Source organism: Oncorhynchus mykiss, chromosome 2 (genome assembly GCF_057628025.1).
Source record: "Oncorhynchus mykiss isolate SJ-2025 chromosome 2, ASM5762802v1, whole genome shotgun sequence".
Taxonomy (NCBI): domain Eukaryota; kingdom Metazoa; phylum Chordata; class Actinopteri; order Salmoniformes; family Salmonidae; genus Oncorhynchus; species Oncorhynchus mykiss.
The window spans coordinates 11,335,874-11,343,750 of record NC_143023.1 but is presented as its reverse complement, the minus strand read 5'-3'; positions in this window follow the sequence as shown (position 1 = coordinate 11,343,750).

The window sequence follows — 7,877 nt, the reverse complement described above, 5'->3', positions numbered from 1 at the left end:
AGAGAGAGCGAGAGAGAGAGGTATGAGATTCAGTTCTATTAATATAGTCCTGATTTGAAAACACTTCCACAACACAGGCTTGAATGAATGCCTGGTCCATATATAATGACCCCACAGTCTGTAATTCAGACAGATATCTACCGAGAGCAGGAGATGGGCTCTCAGACACTCTTTATGTACAGTGTCTTCATTTAATCTTCATTTAATCATGCAATCATATCCAGCTCTCCCTCATAGGAATGTAAACGTCTCCCATATAGAAAATAAAACGTTGTTTCAATGTATGGAAGGAGGATGGTTTTCTGGGGAAATGAGGGCCAACTCTGAGGGCACGCTCTGCCATCTTTAAAAGAACAAACCGTTTTCGGTTTTAAGGTACCCTGATTTGGTACAACAAGCTTTTTCCTATTTTTTTTGTTAGAAAACGTTGGTAAATTACATTGACATCCAGAAAGTCAATTTAAACATGACATGAACAAATGGAGAACCCAATAGAATCATGTCACTGAGCAGACACATTTTGTAGCCTACCATTGTTTACTATGGCATGCCAGATTACATATTTACTTGTGAAAAACACAAACAAAAATTTGTTTGAACATGAACAAGAATGTGTGTGTTTTCCCTAGACCCCTGCTAGACTTCAGGACTGAAGAGGAGGTGTAGGAATCAAACTAAAGACTCCTGCTAGACTTCAGGACTGAAGAGGAGGTGTAGGAATCAAACTAAAGACTCCTGCTAGACTTCAGGACTGAAGAGGAGGTGTAGGAATCCAACTAAAGACCCCAGTTAGACTTCAGGACTGAAGAGGATGTGTAGGAATCAAACTAAAGACCCCTGCTAGACTTCAGGACTGAAGAGGAGGTGTAGGGATCAAACTAAAGACTCCTGCTAGACTTCAGGACTGAAGAGGAGGTGTAGGAATCAAACTAAAGACCCCTGCTAGACTTCAGGACTGAAGAGGAGGTGTAGGAATCCAACTAAAGACCCCTGCTAGACTTCAGGACTGAAGAGGAGGTGTAGGAATCAAACTAAAGACTCCTGCTAGACTTCAGGACTGAAGAGGAGGTGTAGGAATCCAACTAAAGACCCCAGTTAGACTTCAGGACTGAAGAGGATGTGTAGGAATCAAACTAAAGACCCCTGCTAGACTTCAGGACTGAAGAGGAGGTGTAGGGATCAAACTAAAGACTCCTGCTAGACTTCAGGACTGAAGAGGAGGTGTAGGAATCAAACTATAGACTCCTGTTAGACTTCAGGACTGAAGAGGATGTGTAGGAATTAAACTAAAGACCCCTGCTAGACTTCAGGACTGAAGAGGAGGTGTAGGAATCAAACTAAAGACCCCTGCTAGACTTCAGTACTGAAGAGGAGGTGTAGGAATCTAACTAAAGACCCCTGCTAGACTTCAGTACTGAAGAGGAGGTGTAGGAATCAAACTAAAGACCTCTGCTAGACTTCAGGACTGAAGAGGAGGTGTAGGAATCAAACTGAAGACTCCTGCTAGACTTCAGGACTGAAGAGGAGGTGTAGGAATCAAACTAAAGACCCCTGCTAGACTTCAGTACTGAAGAGGAGGTGTAGGAATCAAACTGAAGACTCCTGTTAGACTTCAGGACTGAAGAGAAGTAGAAGGATGGAGCAGAAGCTGACTTTTTCTATGTCCTCATTCTAGTGACCATGCTGGGGTTGTTGTCAGAAAGCTGCTCTTTCACCCATTTGGCTCATAGACCCTGCTATGCTCCTTACTCTCCTGCCACAGACAGTCACAGTGGAGTCTCAGAGAGGCTCGACTCTCTCCTCCTCATCGTTTTAGTTCTAGAATGAAACCCTGTGTTACTGAGAGGTATGTGCCCAAAGCCAAACTTGGAACTGGACTCCAAGTTCACACTTTAAATGACTCCAGTGCATAAATACAGTACACACATTTGTCTAGAGACCCATAGTGCTGTTTGTTCAACACACTTTCAAGTTAAGTGACAGTGATAATATTCAAATCAGGACATTGGTGAGGTAGGTGTTTGGCTACTGCAGGGGTAGTCAACCCTGTTCCAACCAGGCATCACACTGAGCTACTTAGCGAATTGATCAGTTCAGTGATTGCCTAAATACAACACACCTGGTCGGTTAAATGAAAAACTTGAAGCGACAGCTGCACTCCAGGACCAGGGTTGCCTACCCATGGGCTTCAGCTACGGGAATCCATGGAGTAGCAATGTAGGTTTACATGAAATGATGAGAAAAGCGTCCCTGCATTGTTATTGTTACAGTAACACAGGCCTTACTAAACTATCATCAAGAGAGCTTGTGTGAACACTGTGTGCAGACTCAGAACACACCAAACACCACCACAAATGATTCTCATGTCATCCAGGCTTGGCAACCAGTGTGTCTCACTCTGTATAGTTTGTTTTGGAAAGGGTGTGTGTGTGTTTCACTTGATTGAATGAATCAGACTTTAGAGGTTTGGCGTGAACTATTTGTGAATGAAGTCACCCTTGTGAAGAGGGTCAAATGAAGCAACAAGTGATGGCTTAATAATATCCCCCTAGTGATGGCTTCATATCCCCCTAGTGATGGCTTCATATCCCCCTAGTGATGGCTTCATATCCCCCTAGTGATGGCTTCATATCCCCCTAGTGGTGGCTTCATATCCCCCTAGTGGTGGCTTAATATCCCCCTAGTGATGGCTTCATATCCCCCTAGTGATGGCTTAATATCCCCCTAGTGATGGCTTCATATCCCCCTAGTGGTGGCTTCATATCCCCCTAGTGATGGCTTCATATCCCCCTAGTGATGGCTTAATATCCCCTTAGTGATGCTTTATATCCCTCTAGTGATGGCTTCATATCCCCCTAGTGATGGCTTACTATCCCCCTAGTGATGGCTTAATATCCCCTAGTGATGGCTTAATATTCCCCTAGTGATGGCTTCATATCCCCCTAGTGAAGGCTTCATATCCCCCTAGTGATGGCTTCATATCCCCCTAGTGATGGCTTAATATCCCCCTAGTGATGGCTTCATATCCCCCTAGTGATGGCTTCATATCCCCCTAGTGATGGCTTCATATGCCCCTAGTGATGGCTTAATATCCCCCTAGTGATGGCTTAATATCCCCCTAGTGATGGCTTCATATCCCCCTAGTGATGGCTTAATATCCCCCTAGTGATGGCTTCATAGCCCCCTAGTGATGGCTTCATATCCCCCTAGGCTGACCAACTGAGGGAAAATTTGAATCAATACTGTAACTGTCCACTAGATGGTGACCAATTGAGGGAAGCTTAAAGTCAATACTGTAACTGTCCACTAGATGGTGACCAATTGAGGAAAGATTAGAGTCAATACTGTAACTGTCCACTAGATGGTGACCAATTTAGGAATGATTAGAGTCAATACTGTAATTGTCCACTAGATGACAATCCAACACCTATTATATTGTAAAGATTGAAGAAGTGGAATGTTGAGCTGAGGACTTCACAGAGAAAATATAAAACAGTAAGATAACTCTTTATAATATATCCATATACTACACTTAAAAATACAAGATTATTCTACAATTATTACAGGAAGGAAAACCTCATTAATTTATATATTGAGCAAAAACATAAACAACAATTTTACAGTTACAGTTCATATAAGGAAATCAGTCATTTCAAATCATTTCATTAGGCCCTTATCTATGGACTTCATATGAAAGGGCAGGGGCGCAGCCATGCGTGGGAATAGGAGGGCATAAGCCCACCCACTAGGGAGCCAGGCCCAGCCAATCAGAATGGGCTTTATTACAGACAGAAATACTCCTCAGTTTCATCAGCTGTCCCGGTGGCTGGTCTCAGACAATCTCGCAGGAAAAGAAGCCAGATGTGGAGATTCTGGGCTGGCATGGTTACATGTGGTCTGCGGTTGTGAGGCCGGTTAGACGTACTGCCCAATTCTTTAAAACAATGTTGGCGGCAGCTTATGGTAGAGAAGTTAACATAAAATTATCTGGCAACAGCTCTGGTGGACATTCCTGCAGTCAGCATGCCAATTGCACGCTGTCTCAAAACTTGAGACATCTGTGGCATTGTGTTGTGAGAAAAAACTGCACATTTTAGAGTGGCCTTTTTTCCCCATCACAAGGTGCACCTGTGTAATGATCATGCTGTTTAATCAGCTTCTTGATATGCCACACCTGCCAGGAGGATGGATTATCTTGGGAAAGAAAAATACTAATAGAGATAAAGAAATGTGTGCACAACATTTGAGAGAAATATGCTTTTTGTGTCAATGAAACATTTCTGGGATCTTTTATTTCAGCTCATGAAACATGGGACCAACACTTTACATGTTGCGTTTATATTTCTGTTCAGTATACATCTGCCCTCACAAAGGGGACCTTCAGGCTTCAACTAATAAAAACAATGTAAAGAAAGAGAGCGCTGATGAATAGTTCAATGCATAGGGGAGGAAGAAAATGGAGAGCGAGAGAGAGAGAGGGTGAAGAGAGAGAGGGTGAAGAGAGAGAGGGTGAAGAGAGAGAGGATGAAGAGAGAGAGTTGAGAGAAAGAGTGAAGAGAGAGAGAGAGTGAAGAGAGAGAGTTGAGAGAAAGAGTGAAGAGAGGATGAAGAGAGAGAATGAAGAGAGAGAGGATGAAGAGAGAGAGGATGAAGAGAGAGAGTTGAGAGAAAGAGTGAAGAGAGAGAGAGAGTGAAGAGAGAGAGTTGAGAGAAAGAGTGAAGAGAGGATGAAGAGAGAGAATGAAGAGAGAGAGGATGAAGAGAGAGTTGAGAGAAAGAGTGAAGAGAGTGAGTTGAGAGAAAGAGTGAAGAGAGAGAGGAGGAAAAAGATAAGTCAGATGCATTAACATATAAAAAGCTTCAGCTCAGGACAATCTAAAGGGATTGTATGGGATATTTGCATAAAGGAGATTAAAGCAGAATATTAAGTCAATAAAGGCTTCCAACTGGGTACAAATGTCAATTCAACGTCTATTCCAAGTTGGTGCAACGAAATGGCGTGGACACAATGTTGATTCAACCAGTGTGTGCCCAGTGGGTTGTATTTCTGACAGGAAAAGATCATTATAGACCCATTGAATTGCACCATCTAGTCTTCAAGAGGCTCCTTAATTCCTTTAAGATGCAAATCAACTACTTTGTGAGGTGAGCAGGAAAATACTTTGTCTTATAAAATGGTATTTTGACGTTTAATGCAAAGGGTAGGTGTGGGGAGTAATGCACAGCAAAGCAAAGCACAATGCCATTTAGAAATGCCATTTATGTCATTTGAACAAGATGCATTTTCCTTTGTAGTTCATTTCCCACACAGAATTATACTGCACATTCCCAAGCAATGGACATTGGTTATGAGTTGATAATAAGCTTATAACAAGTAATAATGCAAAAAATCTAGTGATTTTATGTCAATTGTTAAACATTTAGCTACTCCACCTTTCAGTTAGCTCTGACCACTCACACTCCATCAGGAATATGAATACAACTATTCCCTAGTGGCTCATCAGAATAGTCCAGTCACATGTTCCATTCTGCTTACACAAGCAACATGGATCCTGCTGTAGCTATGTGCTCACATTGCAGGAAATAAAGCCATGCATTTTTGAAAGTTTTGATTCCTGAGAAACAATTCTCAGCTAACTTCTCAGACATTACACACGGTTCCTCTTTTTCACAAGAAAGTTCTGCACGCACACAGACACAGACGACACACACACGTTTTGTCCTTCTCGTGGAGAACTAAAATTGATTTCCATTCACAATCCTATTTTTTAACCTAACCCTTACCTTAACCGGTAACCCTAAACCTAACCCTTACCTTAACCGGTAACCCTAAACGTAACCCTTACCTTAACCCCTGACCATAATTCTAACCCTAATTCTAAGTTTAAAATAGCCTTTGTCCTCATGGGGACATGGGAAATGTCCCCACTAGCATTTCCCTTGTTTTACCTTCTAGCCATGGTGGCCAAAATAATGTTAATTATGATTCAAGGTAGGGGTTAGGTAAAGGTTATGGTTATGGTTATGGTAAGGGTAGGGGTTAGGTAAAGGTTATGGTAAGGGTAGGGGTTAGGTAAAGGTTATGGTTATGGTAAGGGTAGGGGTTAGGTAAAGGTTATGGTAAGGGTTAGGTAAAGGTTATGGTTATGGTAAGGGTAGGGGTTAAGTAAAGGTTATGGTAAGGGTTAGGGTAGGGGTTAGGTAAAGGTTATGGTTATGGTAAGGGTAGGGGTTAAGTAAAGGTTATAGTAAGGGTTAGGGTAGGGGTTAGGTAAAGGTTATGGTTATGGTAAGGGTAGGGGTTAGGTAAAGGTTATGGTTATGGTAAGGGTTAGGGTAGGGGTTAGGGTAGGGGTTAGGTAAAGGTTATGGTTATGGTAAGGGTTAGGGTAGGGGTAAGGGTAGGGGTTAGGTAAAGGTTATGGTAAGGGTTATGTTTAGGGTAGGGGTTAGGTAAAGGTTATGGTTATGGTAAGGGTAGGGGTTAGGTAAAGGTTATGGTAAGGGTTAGGGTAGGGGTTAGGTAAAGGTTATGGTTATGGTAAGGGTAGGGGTTAGGTAAAGGTTATGGTTATGGTAAGGGTAGGAGTTAGGTAAAGGTTATGGTAAGGGTAGGGGTTATGTTTAGGGTAGGGGTTAGGTAAAGGTTATGGTTATGGTAAGGGTAGGGGTTAAGTTTAGGGTTTAGGGTAGGAGTGTCACGTTCGTCGTAAGGATTAGACCAAGGCGCAGCGCAAGTAGAGTTCCACATCATTTTAATAAATCGAAACTCACTGAACAAAACAACAAACAACCAAACGAAACGTGAAGCTACTGAATGCACTAAGGCAACTATACATAGACAAGATCCCACAACACAAATGAGGAAAATGGCTACCTAAATATGATTCCCAATCAGAGACAATGATAAACAGCTGTCTCTGATTGGGAACCATATCAGGCCAATATAGACATACAAAAACCCTAGACATACAAAAACTAGAGTACCCACCCAAGTCACACCCTGACCTAACCAAAATATATAGAAAAACAGAGATATCTAAGGTCAGGGCATGACAAGGAGTTAGGTAAGGGTTATGGTTATGGTAAGGGTTATGTTTAGGGTAGGGGTTAGGTAAGGGTTATGGTTATGGTAAGGGTAGGGGTTAAGTTTAGGGTTTAGGGTAGGAGTTAGGGTTAGGGTTAAGTAAGGGTTATGGTTATGGTAGGGGTTAAGTTTAGGGTTTAGGGTAGGGGTTAGGGTTATGTTATGATAAGGGTAGGGTAGGGGTTAGGGTTAGGTAAGGGTTATGGTAAGGGTAGGGGTCATGGTGAGGGTTTAGGGTAGGAGTTAGGGTTAGGTAAGGGTATGAGTTGAGGTTAGGGTTTAGGGTAGGAGTTAGGGTAAGGGTAGTGGTTAAGTTTAGGGTTCAGGGTAGGAGATGGGGTTGGGGTTAAATAAGGGTTATGGTTATGGTAAGGGTAGGGGTTAGGTTTAGGGTTTAGGGTAGGAGTTAGGGTTAGATAAGGGTTATGGTAAGAGTAGGGGTTAAGGTTAGGGTTTAGGGTAGGGGTTAGGGTTAGGTAAGGGTTATGGTAAGGGCAGGGGTTCAGGTTAGGGTTTAGGGTAGAGACGTTCCAAGGATTCCGGGTAGCACTAACCCCAACGTAATTGGCAATTGGGCATTTTTATACATGACCCTAAGCATGATGGGATGTTAATTTCTTAATTAACTCAGGAACCACACCTGTGTGGAAGCACCTGCTTTCAATATACGTTGTATCCCTCATTGTCTCTTTATGTTGGCAGTTACCTGTATACAGTGGGGCAAAAAAGTATTTAGTCAGCCACCAATGGTGCAAGTTCTCCCACTTAAAAAGATAAGAGAGGCCTGTAA